This window comes from Varanus komodoensis, unplaced genomic scaffold (genome assembly GCF_004798865.1).
Source record: "Varanus komodoensis strain SLA01 unplaced genomic scaffold, ASM479886v1 scaffold83, whole genome shotgun sequence".
Taxonomy (NCBI): Eukaryota; Metazoa; Chordata; class Lepidosauria; order Squamata; family Varanidae; genus Varanus; species Varanus komodoensis.
The window spans coordinates 1935697-1954148 of NW_025336520.1; positions in this window are offsets into that span (position 1 = coordinate 1935697).

Genomic DNA, 18452 nt, shown 5'->3' on the forward strand with positions numbered 1-18452 from the left:
AGTTAGCGCTGGGGTTCGGGTTGAGGTTGGGCTTAGGGCATTTCTCCTCCTGTTAAGCCAGAACGTGTTTCTCTGTAATTTCCATGCATCGGTTCTAGTCTTGCCCACAGGAACAATAGTGTAATGTAGGGCAGAAGGTCTCCAGGAGATGGAGAAGGTCTCCAGAAGGCAGAAGATCTACAGATGTTTTGGAATCTCAGTCCTCAGAAGCTCCGGCCTGCATGGCCAATGTAGGGGATGCTGGGGACTGAAGTCCAAAGCATTTGTTTTACTCTCTTCCCATCTCTAAGGTAGAATAATTTTCAAACAGTTATCCATGCCATACCCTGGAGACTGTGCAACAGATTTTTACAAATGTCAGAACTCTGCATTAGTTTACCTAACGCACCTTCATGCCGTGCCAATTTGGTCTGGGTGAACTGACTCTCAAAGAGTCGTGTGTGGGTCCTCAATTCTCTAATTCTTGGACTGAATCACTATTTTTTCTCTTCAGGGCAAGAGGTTGCCCAGTCTATCATCCTCTCTATACTATCACAACTGTCGCAGGCAATTTATTTTGTAAAGTCTATTCTGTGACGACAGCCAACCTCTCAGGAATAAAAGAGAGTTTGATCACAGACTATATGCCTTTTCCTCTTTCCTAAAACTAATTAATGATTTTTAAAATTGAGTAAAGGGCTCACTTGATTTGGCTCCCTGAGCTACAGCACTATTGGTGATGAGGGGAAGGTATTTAAAATGATTTTCTCGAGCTGAAAAGAAAAAAAGGAAATATCTTCAAAGCTCATGTTTAATTGTGCATGTCCTACTTTAAATAACCAGCTCAACTCCAGCTGTTTAGGGGACGTATCTGAAAAGCCACTCTCTGCGATCCAGATGTAACCCTTTCAGGCTTCCTGCAACGAGTGATGCTTTTTCAACTGTCTTGCTCTATCATTTCAGTTTTGCAATTTGGAATCACTTGTGAGGATCTTGCATTCTATGAAGGCCAATAATAAAAGAAGACAGAAAAAGTGAACTCGCTTACGCAAATCAATGGTTTTCAGATTGTACCGAAAAATAAATGCAGCTCCAAATAGCTCTGCAGATGTGGAATGGGAGATCACAGGACCCACAGGGGGAGTCTGAGAATAACTCTGCTCACATGGCCATGGGATGGGAAACCAGCTCGCCTGCGTGGGTGTGACGGCCACACTCGTTTGGGGTCTGCCCTTTGCTGGGTTGGCCTCCTGCTTCTGCAGATCCAAAGCGCCAATTGCTCAAACACAGCACCTACAAGACCTCACCCTGTGTGTGCATCTCCCATGCCACCAGAAGAGAAAAATGGCATCAGAGTGAAAACAAGAAAATTTGGCTTCACGGCAGAGACGTGTGGAAGACGGAGGCCAGTCAAATGGCTCTCAACGAATCTGCCAGATGTGGCTCACAGACTTCCAGCCCCGAGGGCTTGAAACTCATCATGGTCGACCTTGGGAAAAATCTATGGTGGCTACTGCGTGAGAAGAATTATCCAGCTGTGCAATCTGACTAGGCCAGAACAATTGCCTCAGATGAAGCGTGAATCCAGAGCAAGTATCTTCACTTCCACTGGCCAGAAGGGCCACTCAGGTCCAAAGCAGCTCAAGGTGAAATGGTTCTGAGGCTTTGGACTCACTTCAGAGATGCGGAAGGTGTTTTCTGCATGACATTTGGACACGCTCCGTCATGTCACGAAAGCTCTCCCATGCCTTAGACACCCTCAAAGGCCCCAAAGGCACAGAGGGTCACCAGGCACAGAGCAAAAGGAATGGATGGCAGCAAAATGATGACCCGGTTGGTGCTTGGTGGGCCTCGGTGGGGAGACCCCCATCAAGGTGCCTTCCACCCTTGCTGTGGTTCTCTGAACCTCCCTTGGTGGAGGCACTTGGAGGAAAGCTTTGAATGTCAGTTGTGGTATTGAGCAGGGAGGTGGTGGAACCAGAGCTGACAAGGCTGAAGAACCGGGATGTTTTGATAAGCAGGAGTGGGAATATCTGCCACCCCCTTCAAAACCCTGTTTTTCAGTGCTTAACTGCAATCTTCCAGGAGCTGAGGGGAAATGGATTGCATGCAGTGTGTACACACACACCCCTCTTTTCTGCACTTCCAGGGATGTTTCAGAGAGATTTGGAATCCTTGGAGACGTTGCTCTGAGAGCCGCTGTGACACAAGCGAGCCCTCCAAAATTTAGCCTCTAAACCGTTCAAGGGTTTCCCTATTAGAGGCAGAGGGGAACACCCACAGCTCGGGAAAACGAGGCAAGGCTCGTCTCTGCCTTGGAGCCCAGCCAGAGCATGATGTCATTCCAGGACTCCTCACGAGGCAGCCGCATCCAGACCAATGCGGCAGGCTCCGCGTGAGCATTTCCACAACATCCCTTGGCCCAGCGCCTCATCAATGCACATGGCCAGAAACCTCACAATGGATGTTATTGCAGTGAGAACCGTAGCCGGCACTGTGATCATGACCTCTGGGAGGAAGGGGAATCGCATTCAGAAACACAACACCCTCATCTTCCCAGGCAGTGCTGGAATTAATTTCTCTGTAAAAGAAATGAAGAAACAGCTTCATTTACTATAACAAATTGCTAATATAGCATAAGCTGGCTCATGTAAATGAGTTTCTGCCTCCCCTGTGGCTTTTTCTATCAACTTCCCAGACTAATTGTGTGCTTCCTATAAAGACCTTTCAATAGTCGGCTCTTCCCTGTATTGCCAGCAAACAGTTTCACCGAACCCCAAAGGCCCGAAGCCAAAGATTAGATGGGCCGGGCCAAAGCAATATGCATGAAGCCGCTCTCCTGCCTTCCGGAAAACTCCTGCACTGTGCTGACTTTCCAGCACAATCCTGAGGAGCTGAAACCCAGAACTGGGTGAAGGCGGGAGAAGGGAGGGAACCCTGCTCTGACCATGACTTCTGCTAGGCTGCAATTTCTCCATTTTTATATATTTATTGCTTATTTATTTACATGTATTTATAGGCCACCTATAATCACCAAGGCCTTCCTAGGTGACTTACAATGCATAAAAAGTATTAACAGAGTAAAAAACATTAAAACCAATGAAAACATACAGAATTAAACATCTACAAAAAGCAATTAAAAAGGGCCACAGCATGCAGACTAAATGTTTAAAAAAATCCTAAAGAGACATGTCTTCATCTAACACCAAAAGGGGAAAATAAAGGTGAATTTATATATGGGTCTGTTACCCACATTGCAAAATTCTTAATCTCTGGGAGGAAAAGGAGGTGAAATTTGAAAACTTCAGATGTGGGGGAAAGCAAAGCTCACAGTGACCCATCTGTATTTAGACAGGGTAGCTCTTGTGGTGCTAATTAAGCATACGCACACACGGTTCCAGGGCTTTAAGCCCATAAAAGAGCAGTCATCCCGAAGGCTAATTTCCTGCTCTTGCATTTTGCTCTTGCATTTTGTGGTTATGTGCCATTAAGTCATCTCTGGCCCTACGAAACAGCCTCCAAAACGTCCTGTCCGTAGAATGCAAGTGCCCCAAGGTTCGCCTCAGCCTTTGCATGCTAAATGTCGCATTACGGGCCAAAACAAAGCCCGGGGGCCTCTTTCCCGGATGCACAGCAGCACGGGGCAGGGGATACCCGGGCCGCAAAGCCTCGCTGCGGTTCTGCAGGACCTTGGACAGCTCCGGGCAGGCAGTCTGTGCCTGCAGTACCGGAGGATGCTTCTTCCTTTGGGACTACCCCGCCCAGGTGCCACCCCTTTTCTGAAGAGCAGGGAAACCTCAAGCCTGGCTTCACATCTCAGGCTGGGTCGAGCCCTGTTAGGGCTTGAGGACCTTTGCTGCGATTTGAGAACGTGTCAGGAGAAGGTGGGTGGGCAAGGACCCCTCCCGTCTCCCTTCCCTTTCTCCTTGCGCGCTTTTCACTCCGTTAGCTATGGGTGCAAAGAAACAAAGGAGGAAACAAATGGAAATAACCTGACAGCTTTCCCCTTCCTCAAATCACGGCGAAAGGAAAGCAGCACCTCCTACTCGAGCTTGTCCTCGAACCCCACTGGGTGAAGTCGGGGGGCCCAGTGGCACGCCACTCCTTTCCCCCCAAAGCAAGCAAGCACAGCCCCCTCCCGGGCAGACTCTCCCACTTGTTCACTATGCCCAGGCCTTGGAGGAGCAAAAGAGCACGGACTTTTTAAATGGGGGGAGGAATTGAAGGAGAAGGAGGAGGTGCAGCTGTTTGGAGGTGCCGGCATCCCTCGCCCTCCACCTGAACTCAAGCAAGCGCAGAGCAGATTTCCCCCTGATGTTCATGGGACTTGCTTGTGAGTAAGGCCGCTGCAGGGGATGTGAGTTACTTCCAAGAAGACATGCATTTTAGCTTGTTGTTTCTTAAGCGAAGTGCAAAGCAGACAGCCAGGAAGGCATGAGAATCATAGAATAGTACAGTTGAAGGGGCCTTGAAGGCCATCAGGTCCAACTCCCTGCTATTGCAGGACACCAGTTTACACCATCGCACTCAGGTGGCTGCCCAGTTTCACACTGAATGTCTCCAGTGTGGGGAACCCCCCACCTCTCCAGGCAGCGGGTCCCACTGTTGCATTGCTCTGACCATGAGGAAGCTCTTCCTGATGTCCAGCCTGAATCTGGGTTGCTGCAACTTGACTTGATTATTCCGCATCCTACATTCTGGCATCAGCAAGGAGAGATCTCGACCTTCCTCTTTGTGGCAGCCCTTGAGGTACTTATAGAGGGATACCTACCGTGTGCTGTGCTTGCACCAGAATCTGGCTGCTTCTCAGTCAGGCAGTGAAAGCCAAATGCCACCCACAGCTTGGCTGTCTCTTTGCACCCATGCCAATCCTCTCGTTCCCCAGTGCACCAGGCCCAAAACTCGGCTTGGTCTGGCCTTCCTCCCCTGGTTGTTTTACCCCCATGTGCCCCAAGGCCCAAACCCTTCTCCCCAATGTGCAGAAAACCCCCATTCAGAAATTACTGGCTGTGGGCCACACCAAGTCCTCTTGACGAGCCTCAGAGCTGTGCATAATTCTTTTGTGTACACATTGTTTAAATATTTCATGCAAGCCTTAATGATATTCTAATCCTCTTGGAATGTGTGAAGGGGATGTCATTTGCATTCATTCTGGCCTTTTCCTTGCATCTCCTCGGGGGAAGTGCAGCCTCCAATGCATCTGAGGAAGCAGGAACACTGCGGGGGGGGGGGCATTTCCAGCCCTGTGGCCACAGTCAGCAATACGCTGCTGATGAAGCACCCCATTAAGAGCCAGAGTTTGCTGCAAAGGCCACTTTCCAGCTTGAAGAAGAACACTGTGTCTTTGGTCACATTTATTGTTAATAAAGATTCCTACCGAGAGGCATTACGCCAGATCTCTGGGTGTTTACAGATTACTAGGAAACTCATGCTGAAGAATGGCACCCTCTTCTCACAGCCAAATTCCCCACCCCATCCACAGCTTGGTTTCCCTGGCAACAGCTAGAAACACCATCTTCAGGTCCTATGGAAAGCCAAGGGGCTCAGAGCAAAGTATTCCAACACAGAAAGAGAAAAGGCAGCTTTGCAACAAACACAGTAATTTCAAACATTTAACCAAGTTTAGAATGCAGCTTTGATGAGTTTCAGGACAGCAAACACACTGAGATTTCATTGTTGGGGCACTTTATAACTGCAGAGCTAAAACTTCCCAATTGTCAGCCTTGAGTTTTCAAATGTAAGAAGAGGCGGGAAATCTAAAACATTTTTTACTCTGTCTAACCTGCCGCCCACCCTAACAGGCATTTCCCACAGTTATTCCAGACTTTTCCTCCAAAAAAGCTCTGGGTAGCAAGTGCATTTCCACATTTTTCCCTGTTCCTCCCTGCATATTTACAACAACTCCGTGACGTAAGTTGGGCTGAATGATATTGATCATCCAAAGGGAATTTGCACTTGGTTGACCTAAACCAGCCCTTAATTGGTGGGAAAGGCTGGATTAGAATCAAAATTCTAGGAGCCCTCCAGATATTTTGCACTACAGATCCCATCAACCCCCACAAGGGCCAACAGATGGGGATGATGGGACTTGCGGGTCACCACACTGGAGAACAAAGAAGTGGCAAGTGAGTTAAGCATCTGGGTGAGCTCAGCAATGGCTCAAGGAGGCCTTCTCCACTCCAGAGGTGCAAATTGCAAAGCAGCAATTAAAAGTGAATCTACCACCCTTTCCCCGTAAAAGAAAGCAAGCACTTTTTTAAAAAGTCCCTGGGTTTTCCAGGTGAACAAACCCAGCAATGCCAATTAAACTCAGCCCTGAAGGTGGTGTCACGGGGGCTAACCAAGGTGTTGCGCCGAGTGCCACACGTGAATCTGCCTCCTGGCCGTACGTCGCGGGGCATGCTCAGTGTCGCGAGCAGTCAGGGACAAGCTCATTCCCCCGAAGGCAGGTTTGCTGGCCCAGCATCACAAGAGAGGCCGAGCGGCTGGCTGAAGTGCCCCCAGGGACCGACTAGCAGGGCCCCAGCCGTGGGTGGCAGGTCCCCTGAGGGCCTTGGGGAAGGAGGGCGTCATGCTGAGAAGAGGGGAAATGCTGCTCTAGAAAGCAACCTTTCATCCTTTGGCACCGCAGATGTGTCTCCAAGCACCGGGGTATTCTGATGGTGGGAAGCACATCAATAACTGGGCTTGTACGGGGTGTGTAGAACACACGGCAAACTGCCTGGTGGGTGCACAGTTTGCCGATATCGTGCACCATCTTGAGACTGTGCAAGGCTTGGGTTGGTGGTCATGACCCATGTTGGCACCAGTTTGGTTGCGAGATCCAGGGGGCCAAATTTAGTTTGCTAGGTGGAAGGTTGAAATCCAGGTCCACTGAGGTGGCTCTCTTGGAAATGCTATGCATTCCAAGCTCCGGGCCAGCTAGAAAGACACAAATGTGAACTCTCAGTGCGTTGACCATAAAGTTGGGTCAAAGGAAAGCAGAGCTGCATATATCAGAGTTGACGCTGAACACTGGCCACAATTTCAATAAATGGAGGATTTCGATAAATATGTTGTGGGGGAAATGGTTCTTCATTCATAATTAGAGATACAGGTTTCGCTACATCCCACCCTCTCCGTGTTTTGTTCCATTCTATTGCCCCTCATTGAATGAGTTGGATTTTCCAGGGCTGGACAAGAAATTTGTTCCAGGTGTGCAAGGAATTTGTTCAATGCACACTACTGCAAGTGTGCCTTTGCACAGATAACAACCTGGGGGGAAACTGGCCCGTGAGTCTGGTGCAAGTCACATTCCCAGAAAACGGAACTTATTCATCCCGTTACTGAGTTTTCCACCATCCCTATTTAGACGTAACACTGCTGAGCATTACAGGGTGCGCAAATCTGGATTCTGAACCAGAGGATTATAAAATATTGGTGAGGTCACTAAAATATAAAATATTGGTGACAGCTGTGTAATGATGCAGGTATAAAAAACCTTCTTGTCTGACTTAACCATGCTCAGGAGTTCTCACACAGAATGTAAGAGCAGATTGAACTGTTCTCTCCCGGTTGGCACTTTCCTGGCATCATCCAGCTGAACAGCCAGTTGGTTTGGGACAGAACAGACCGATGCCATAATCTGATACCCAGATGTCCTGCCAGCTGATTTCAAAGGGTTCTGCTTCTACACGGAGCTCTTTATAAATTGTGAATTTACCAAGGGACATTCCTGGCTCCTCCTCTTCTTCCAGATCTTCATGCATGGAACAGCTGGTGGGAGAGGAACCCTGTGAGGTCTGGGCTTGTGTTGTTCCTGTTAGTAGAGTTTCAAATGGGTTGCTTTTTTTCCCCAGCCAAAAAACAGGGCAGTGAAACTTCAGCACCAGACTCAGATGTGGGAACTTCCCTTTTGTCTCCAGAGCTGAGGACAAAAGAAGCAAGATTCATCGGAGACCAGCTTGTTCTCCAACAAGTTCAACGTAATTCTGGAATGTGCCACTGCTGTAAGCTCTGCTTACATTGATGCACTTGCCCCAAAGCATGAGGCATTTGGCCTGTTCCAAAGCTGGAAGTCTCTCTTCCTTCCCAGACAATAGAGAAGCATTCCTCCATTCTCACAGTCCATCTTGATTAGACTTCCTATCTCATATATTTCAGAAAGTCTCAATTTTCCCCTGTATCTAGCATGTAATCTTCCAGATCTGGTCGTTATCATAATGGCTATTGACTTGGCCTACTTCCTGCGCTCTGAGAAAGGGCAAGCTCTGCAAATGCACATCTCTCCCCACCACAAGAACGCGCCCCACCACTTCTTCCCCAGACCTTAATCATGAATAATAGATCGCAATTTACCAGTTGCTGTGATAGTGAGTTATGATGCTAACAACCCGGAGCAACCACAATTGCTCCAGATGGCGTTGATGAAAGAGGTTCCCATTCGGCTTGCGTTTTGTTTTCTCTTAAGGCTGCTTCCCCCCGTGTTGCACACACAAACCCCGATCAACGGACTATTTCCGAAGGACTGGATTATCCACGTATTCAACTTCCTCTTATATTGAAATGTATTCAATATGCCCGCTAATCTGTTTACAAGGAGGCCTTTCTATTAGGAGCGTAATGTTAAACAGCAGGATTAACAAGGGCTTACTGGCATGACTGTGTTTAGTCTCTGCTGTATAAAATTATGTATCAACGGCGGAGGGACAAATAATATGACTAGAAGAAAGAAAATGAGAGGACCAGAAAGTGGGGTCCAGATCATTACTATTAATTTATGAATGCAGGCGCCTTTCCTTAAATTGCATCAACATAACTTTTGGTAAGTCTGCCTTTGATCACTTCTCCCACACATTCTTTTAAAATAATTGACTCACAGCATAAGCTTATCTGTGTTGAAGAAGCAGGGCCTACGCAGTTCAAAGGGACTGAGTCCCAGGGTTGCAGCTGCAGTATATGCATCATTTATACTTTTATGATCTTCGGTCGTATGACTTTAAGCCACTAGCCCAGGGTGAATTACACTCTCTACCTATTATGGGATATGTAGTAAAAACTATTAATCACTTCACAGCATAAAACAATACACACAAACATAAATAAAATAAAATCCAAGACAACTTTAATGTCAATAAAGAAGACATTGAAACTGTGGAAGATTTTGCCTGCCTTTACTTAGTCATCAATTCAAAGGGATGCCTGCATCAAGGGAATCTGGCCAGGGCGACTTCTTTTATATTTTATATTTTATATTTATTTTATATTGTTAATTTTAATTTTATATTGTTATTTTTTGTATTTTATTGTATTTTATTGTGTTGTAAGCCGCCCCGAGGCTTCGGCAAGGGGCAGCATAGAAATGTTCTAATAAATAAATAAAATAAATAAATCTGAGGAAGGACTGAGGTTGGAAGAGCAGCGAGGAAGGAAAACTAGAAAAGATCGTCAAATGGAGAGACCAAAGCCAAGAGACCAAAGCCAAGTTCATCTGCGCTATTGTATTCCCGGTCGCTCTGTGGGTGTGAAAGCTGAATAGTGAGGAATGTTTCCAGGAATAACCTGGACTAACAGAAAGATACACAAGCAGGTGCTAAATCAAATCAAGCTAGAATGCCCTCTGGTGAAACAGAGGCTGTTGTATTTTGGGCCCAACGTGAAAAACCCTGAAGAAGAGAATCCTGCTAGGGAAAGTCGAAGGCAGAGGAAGAGGAGGGAGACCAACTAGGGGAAGGATGGATCCCATCAGGGAAGCCATGGCCTTGAGTTTCCAAGAGCTGAGCAGAGCTGCCAAGGGCACGCGTTCATGGGGCCGCCTAAGTCAAAGACAACTTGACGGCAGCAGCAACAAGAATTGCAGTTAGAGTACAAAACAACGTTGGCATGTCCTGTGCATGTGTGTTTGTGTCCACTGCAGATGTAAGGAAATCCTAACAAAACAGTCTTTACCACCTGTCTAAAACTGAGTCACAAGGGGGTGAAGCTGCTGTTGGAAGATGACTCTTATCATCCACCCAGCTTATCGTTCGACAGTGGGGTGCTTAATGGGGCCTTGAATGACAGGCAGGTTCATATTAAAGGAACACCTCATTTTCTTTGGCTGGCAAATGCTGCAATCAAAGGAGCATCCGGGCTTCTTAGATGGAATGTGAAACTTCAGGCCCTTTGTTTTAAAGCTTCTCCTCCTAATACTCCAGCACCATATTAATCTCTGAAAGTGTACAGTCTCCCTCTCTCTCATTCTCTCTCTCGGGCAGAGATGTGGTGTGCAAGCAGAGACGAATAATCAGACCGACAGAGGGTTTGCTAAATGAGCCCTGAGTGAAGCAAAGAAATGAAGGTATTTAAGGAAAGGGTGCACTGCAGAGGTTCCAGAATGAACATTTGCTGGAAACAATATATTAAGCTCCCTTATTAAAGAGCTTTTCAGTCATGTATTTTTGATACAGTTGATGCTCTGGTTGAATTAGTGTCTTCATACATTTTGCATTAAGAATCCAAATACTTTTTAAAAAAACATTTCTTCGGATTCCACTTGAACCAAAGAAGTGAAGATTGCAAGAACTGCTTCTAGTTACAGACTCCCCTGCAGTGCTTCAGTGATTCAGCAAACCCTTAGACATCAGAAGAAGGATGTCTCCTTAGCTTAGCTCAAAACTTGTTTATTGCAAAAGAGAGAAAGGAGAAATGAGTCCCGCAAGACATTTCATCATCCTAGAGAAATGCTGCCAGACATCTGTACGATTAGCTCAAATCGCGATGGCAGCCTCGGCACCCCTGCACCACCGGCGCTCCTGCCACACCAAACGTTCCAAGGGGTGCGTTCGCAGAGCAGCAGGAGGTGGCTGAGCGTCTGTCTCCTGGACGGAGGAAAGGAGCGATGGCGCAGAATTCAGGAGCAAAAGTGAAGGGGGAGTTTGTTCAGCCTCAGAGCAAAGGGGCCTGGAAGGCCATGCCATGTGCAATGTGTCCCGCACATTTGAACCCATGCCCAGAGATACCTGTTGCCTTGTTTCTCCAAAGAGAACCAAAACCGTTGTGCACAGTGCCTCAAGATGGTTAGGCCACTAGAGGGAGACCTGCTCGCCCCTAGAGGTTGTCTGATGAGCCACAGCATAGCTCAGCTTCCCAGCAACAGATGGAAACACAGCCCCATGAATCCAAAATGTTGAGTGAGAGGCTCAAAGAGGAGGGTTCCCCATTCTTCCCATTCTGTACTAGATTCCCCCAAGCCACTGAGGCTGGGGCTTTGCAAGCATCACAGGTGCAAATGACAGACGTCATGGTCTTCTGCAAGTCTTCCCAGTCCCTTCCTCCTGTGTTCCTTATGCCTCACCACCAGATGCCCAGAACACAAGGGATTTGGGCATGCTGCACAGATGAGCACCAAAAACTTGGTCCGGATATGAATTTCTGTCCAGTTTGGTTTTGCTACAACCTCATAAAGAATTTGTGAGGTTCTCCAAATCTGGGTCCGAAAGAATTTGAGATGTAAAATATCTGTGCATGGGAGAAATCAAAACTGAGAGAGTCGTCCTTCCAGTTGGATCCAGGGCTTTGAATGCTTAGCTCATTGAATTCTGGCTTTGAACCCCCCAGGTACAGGGCAACGTTAGTATTACATTGCACAGGTCCAACGTGGCCATCTCTGTACTGGGAATAGCCATCCCTGTTGAATTTGACTTGTGCAGACGGCCAAAAATTCTGCGGTGGTTACTCTGCTGTGTGTCTACAACTGGATTAGTGCACTTTGCACCCGATGTTCCCCCAGCCCCAACTCGAGGACCTTCTTCACTGCCATGGGGCTCATGAAGGCACTTCCTCCATGACCGCAACTTCTTGCAAATCTTGCAAGGAATTGCTGGCTTCAGCTCTCAGGAATGCCACGGCATCTTTTAGTCAAGAAAGTAGCATCAGGCAAAAGGGGGCGCTGGGGTCTAAATCTGGTTCTGTAATGCTGGTGCATTGCGATTCGAACAATTCTTTTTTTATCTCATTTCATTATTTAATTCATGAATCAAGCTACAGATGAACTTGCCACCCAGTTATAAACCAAGGTGTTTATCAGCATGTTGAACCAACCATAGCATAAGCCCGGGAACCAGTCCAGGCAGACTCCAAAACAAACACGAACTTCTTCCTCTGTTAATTTCATTTCTGAGTGCTGTGTGTGAATTGTAATCTCATCCCATCATCACCTGTGCCACTGAAGTGATGAGGTGAGCACTTCATGTCTGATTAGCAATCTCCCTCGTTTATCTCTTCTCAAAAAGTGAACATAATTGCTTCCAATTTTTCCATATTAGGAGCAAATCGCATTTCTCAAAGAGACAGAATTGTTCGCTAGCGTGCATAGGCATCTTCCCTTGCGTTGGGCTAGTTCAGGTCATTTAATTTCCTGGACACAGTAAACCAAGGAGGAGAAATAACAGCACTTTATAGAAGGAGAACAAGCAGAGATTGGGCATTCCATGTGGCTGATAATAGCCTACAGTTTCCATTAAAGGGGAAGAATGAAAGCAGAGATTAAATCACGTGGAGGAATGTTTTTGCCTGCACTCGGATCTCCCTCTATGGAACGAATTCCTGTTAAGGCACACTGGGGACAGAGGAAAGACCTCACACAGCATCTGGTGCTAAGTCGCCTCAGTTCCCTGAGCTGCAATATCCATGGGGCGAAGTAGGATGCGCCTCTCCAAAAATGCAGGCAAAGCCCCCGAGTGCACATGGGCTGCCCAACCAAGCAAGTGAGCTGGTGTCAGTTCTCTCTCCTCCCTTTATCTCCCTCCCCACTTAACTTAAGTGTGTGATACGTGTGTGAATGCACACGTGCGTCAAAGGAAGCTTCTATTTCTAAGCATGTGACGTTAGAAAGCAGGCAGGCAAGGCCAGGTGGCGGAAGAGGAATAGAGTTTCCAGTGGCCCAGGGGTGGGTGGTCAGTGGGTGAGCCTTGTGTCCACCCGTCCCCACGTGATCAGCAGGTGTAGCATTGCTAGAGGAGCATCGTGTGGATGGACCAGCATCAAGTGAGGTCACCAAACAGGAACCAGGAAATGGGGCCAGGCTAGAACAAGGGTGTTGAGCTTCTTTCAACCCAAGGACCCAATTCCTCTGTCCTCTCCAGGGCAGGGCAGGGCAGGGCAGGGCAAAGAAGCCCCCAAATGCCAGTGCAGTGTAGCTCAAGGCTCTTACCACCAGAGACTTCCCTTGGCAGAGGCTGTCCCACCTTTCTGCAGGGGGAGAAAGCCAGGAAACCAACCCCCAAATGATTCATGGTCAGGACATATCTAATGGCTGTTGAATTGGGGGAAGGGATGGTACTTGAGTATTTTTAGCCAAAAGATGACTTCTTGTCTGCTGGCTTTTTTAATGTTGTTTATGAACATCGTATTTTCATAAAAGTCGAACTGGAAGTCTATTTATAGGTATATTATAAGATTTTTGTTGTCAGATAATATTTCACATTACAGACTTGGCTATCAACATTGTCTTTGCATGATGGCAGCCACTTTTGGCTTTCTTTTCAACAGTAAAAACAAGTAGAGAGAAAACTGGAACCAACCCCAGTGCCTACAAAGGGCCAGTCTCCTGGCTCGCTTCAGGTTTGGGGGAAAACATGCACAAGAAACCCTCAGTGGGGGGTGGGGGGGCACCTCCTTTCACGGCTGTTGCTGCTTCCCGCTTGCTTGCCTCTTTCTCTCTTTACATGTCCATAGAGAGGACTTGGAGACAGGCATCATGCGGGTGGGGTGGGGAGGATCATACACCAGCTGGAGCCCACAAACCTCCTTCAAGTTCCATGTTCAAGAGCATCCACAAGGAGTGGTGGGGGCTACCTTGAACGCCTGGTCTCCACCCCTGCAGAATTGTAGGAATGACTTGACTAGCAAGGTATCCTTGCCATACAAGCTAATGAAAAGTCGACCTTGGCTAGAACAATATAGCTCACTCCTTTAAGACAGTGGCATCGCTACAAATGTTTTCTCTTGGGGGGGGTGGAGACAGATCCGGCTGCTGCAAGTCCACTTGACTGAAGCTGTGATGCAACATCTGCCCAACATCTGTGGCTGCAGGTACGAGGCAACATCTGCCCACGACTGTTCTGGGCATGTTGCTTCCAGGTCGCCGGGAAGAACACATGCCGCAGTGTGAGCTCAGGGCAGAGTGAAACAGCCCTGCAGTTCTCGGAGGAGGTGGGATGGCAAAGGCAGCAAGGTTTTGGACAGGTGCGGGGGAAGCAACATAGACTGAGTCCTAAAACTGGTTTCGAAATGGTCCAGAGCACAAACGTTTTAGGAGAGGACTAGGAAAAGTAGCGTCCGCTTCATCCATGCTCGTTATCGCTAACAGGTGAGCTTTGGCTCACCTCCTTGACAACCATCCCGACTCCTCCTGATGTGGTGAAGGTGTGTGCGTTTTAAATCAGCCAGTGCAAGTGTTCACAGTGATGGAGAGCTCCATCCTGTTGCCATAGGAACGGCGAGAGGCGACTCAGCCTGGCTGGAGAGATGCAAGCCTTCAGTCAGTCAGAATCATGGCAACAGCCAGGCGTGCTTTGATGGGCAGAGGCCTGGCTGGACCGGAAAGGCGACGGCAGAGAAAAAGGGAACGCGTGAGAGCATCCTCTGAGTCCAGTGTGGCAAGGGAGGCCTTGGACTGATGGGCTGGGTAGAATAATACTAAATAAACAAAGAGGCCATTGTGGGCTCTTTGCCAGGGTTTCTTCAGAGCTGGTCAGCATACTTTTCAACATGAATGAAGACATGCCCAGCCTTCGTCAGAGGTGGCTTTCAGGACCACACCAGGATCCTACCCCAAAACCAGAGTTGGAGAGGTGGGCCAACGGAGGAATCCTTATGTGCTACGCTCGGGCCATCCAGTTGCCTCTCACTGCCGGCTAGTCGCAGAAGCTGGTGTATACTTCAGTCCCCTGGTCCCATCTTGGTTCTGGGAGCTTATTGGGCTTGTGCCCATCACACCACATGAGGACCTTCTGTTCAAGGCCTGGACTCCCCAGCATGGGGTTCTTGCAGAACAGAATCATACGACTCTGTCTTATACCCATTCAGCGTCTTGCCCACCTACCCCAGCGTGGCTGGCCTCTTAGCTGAGGCTAAACAAAGATTTTAGGTAAAGACGGCTCTGTCCCATCTCCTGCTGAACATAGTAGCAGTTCTTGGCTCTTAGGCAAAATGTAAAATGTGGACTCTCACCAGGGTTGGGCAACCTGTGGCCCTCCAAATGTTTGGTCAAAATCCATCAGCCTTGGAGCTTAGCCACTAGTGAGGGGATCGTATGAGTTGTGGGTTGAAAAAGCAGCTGGAGAGCCACAGGTTGCCCACCCAGGACCCAAGTGGTGAGAGACTACAGTGAAATGTATGACTTTTAGCTAATGTGCCATGGAACCGGGAGCTGTCATTTGTAAGCTCAGCCTGGAGGATTGAATCGTGGGCCTGGACTGTTGATTTTTGATTTTTCCCAGCTTCTGTTCCAATGTTCTAAATAACTGAAGGTGACAGAATCCAGCCTCAGGCAGATGTTTAATCTGTGTATAGTTACATGCAGGCAGGTAAGATAACCACATGTCCTACCATATAGAAGACGTCCTTCTATTTCTGGCCATTCATTAATTGAAGGGCAGCCCGGTCCAAGCCTGGTTTGAAGATCAAGGGAAGCTGGGCCTCGAAGTTGCTTGTCAGCACTTACCTAGCCCTGGAAAGTGGACAGAGCTGCAAGTCACAATCTCACAATCCTCTCCACTATTCTAAATTTGCTTGTACACATCCAGATCGGCTTACACAAATCTGTGTCCTCTCATTCCATGGGTCTCGGAGAGGCATGTGAACTCTCTATAAAGGTGGGGCCCAGCTGTGTCTGTGGGCCCCCTGCACCCGACTTCCATGCCTCCGTGCTTTCAGAGGGTCCGTCAGGCTTAGAACCATTGTCCCAGTGGTGGAATGGGGTTTTGCCCTACCAGAAGGACGTGGGTTGTGCAGATGGAGCTGGTCGATATCACAGTTGCGCATGAGTCCAGAATCTGACAGAAGGATCAGTTACATGACAGGCACTCGAAGTCCCGTGAAGCGAAAGCCCTTCAGCACTTCCTGCAACACAGAGCTCGGCACTTCTATCAGCGCAACTGCTTCTCAGCTAATTAACTGCATTCTTGAGCCAGCATCACTGGGAGTATTAAATATTGATGCTTGGAGAGCCCCAGGAGACAAGACAGCACACGTTCTAACACCTCACCTGAAGCAGTGAGAGATGTCGTCGCGTTCCGGGGCATGCTTGCGCTCTCGGCTTCACGGAAGCAAAATTACAGCTATCTCAGAATCGGTGGTACCTGAATGTCACCACTGAAGGGGCTGAACAGAGCCCACTGCAGATGATTTATCGAAGAGCGGCACTCTTGATCTGTGGGGTGCTGGAGCCGCGGCTCGCAGGGCCAGAGCAACTTTTGGATGAGCGGGGATGTGGATCACCACTGCCTCCGTCCGAATTCCCCGGCCCCATTGAGCGGAGCTGCAGCCCCAGTGCGGAGGGCAAGAGGGCAGTGGGTGGGTTTTCCCTACAGCCGGAGGCTCTACTGAGCTCTCCTTGTTGCCATGCAAAGTACCTGGGGGCAGACGGTCTCCCACGGTTAAGGAAGCCCTGCAGAAGGCATTTATGTAATGTAGGTACACCATCCACAGAAAGAGGAAGGTCAGTGCAGCTCCTTGTCTTTCGGACTAGCCTTGCTGCAGGAGTTGACCAGGTGGGCACCAGTCCTTCCACATTCACCACCGAAACATTTCTGGGGAGACCAATGAGGCTGACTCCCACAGAAGCGGCTACTGGACCGCAGCTCAATCGACTGCACACTCTTTCTTTCTTTTTTAAGAAATCGCAACATCTCTCTCATCATCCAGGAGCTTCCCTGAAGGCCACCCCAGGCTGCTCCAGGCTGCATCTTTCTTACCTCCTGGGCTGCCTTTCCGGCCTGAGGTCAAGGTCAGGAACACCCAGGGCAAAAGTTTGCCATGTTCGTCTTTGCGAATCGTTGCCCCTGCTGGCATCCATGAGTTAAAGTAACAGTTAATGTCCTGTTCCCACCTGAATAAACCGTAGCACCAAGGCTAATAAATTGCTGAACCGGCGAAGTGGAAGATGGGTTTGACACAACACACTGGGCACTAAATGGAGGCGCCGTCTGCTGAGCCTTCCCTTTCTCGGACGTGGCATTTCCATGTACTGGCATTTATTATCTGGATGTTTAACACTAACATGAACAAATAGAAATGAACCTGGCAACAGCTGAGAGGCTGAGTGTGTGTGTGTGTGTGTGTGTGTGTGTGTACTGACAAAAGTTCTGGTCTTTTGATTTTATACTAGTGGTTTCTTAACACCCATCTGTTACCAGAACAAAGCCATTTAAAGTCTTTCTTCAAAACAGGTTTTTTTTAAGCTGATAGACTGGCAAACCTCATATGCCTGCTCTGCCTTCACCACATTTTCTTTCCTTGCTGTCCTCCCTTTGCCACCCCAAAAAAACATACAAGTCTATCCCACATATATTATAAAGGGCCCATTTTCAGGTGCAATGGTACCCATTCCTATCCAATGTCTTAAGCTCAGTGTTCCTGCTTGGAGCAACATCTTCTGGATTTCCACTGCCTTATTCAGGACCCAGCACCCAAGACAATAAGCTGGGGAATGATTACAGCGCTAATGAAATTTTGCCTGAATTCAGCATTCAAGAGAATTCAGTCCGTGACTCTTTGAAATATTCATTTATTTATTTAAAACATTTCTATGCTGCCCCCATCGCAACAAAGCCTCGGGGCAGCTCACAACAAAAACAAAAACAAACAAAAGCATACAAAAATTTTTACACTAAAAATATTAAAACCCGGTGCATCTCGGCTTAAATTTTTTTAAAAATCCTACATAATAAATTAACACTTAAAATAAGTTTTAAATTAAAAGGTGCATGATAGTTGGCACCTTTTTATGAGCATGAAATATGAGCATGATAGTTTGAGATGTCATTTTTATTGCTTTTAAATGTTGCAATTTTCTGTCTGAGGATGATAACTTTTCAGGCCAAAATGGTTGTTTTAAACTTGCTAAAATCAATACCTTTGATTTAGCAAAAATGCACTACATAATTGGATATGTTGATTGAGCATTGGATTGGGAGAAAACAAATTGAAAGTGTACATGGAATTTGTTCAGGTCAATTTGTTCAAGAATTCAGCAGCCCAACTTTGACTAACGTTGCGATGGGAGCAACATTGCCCATTATTAATTGGTTGATCATATTGATATTGATATTTTTGCTATTAGAGTTGTTTAAGGGTCATTTCACATGGGAAGCAGAGGAAAAGCTTGGCTAGACTGAACTAGGAACTGCAGCTGCTAACCTGGGTCCGTGACAAATAGGCCTGTAATAGAACATGTATTTGTAAATGTCCCATTTCACAGGAGCTCTGAGCTTTTAGGAGGCCTTGAGCAG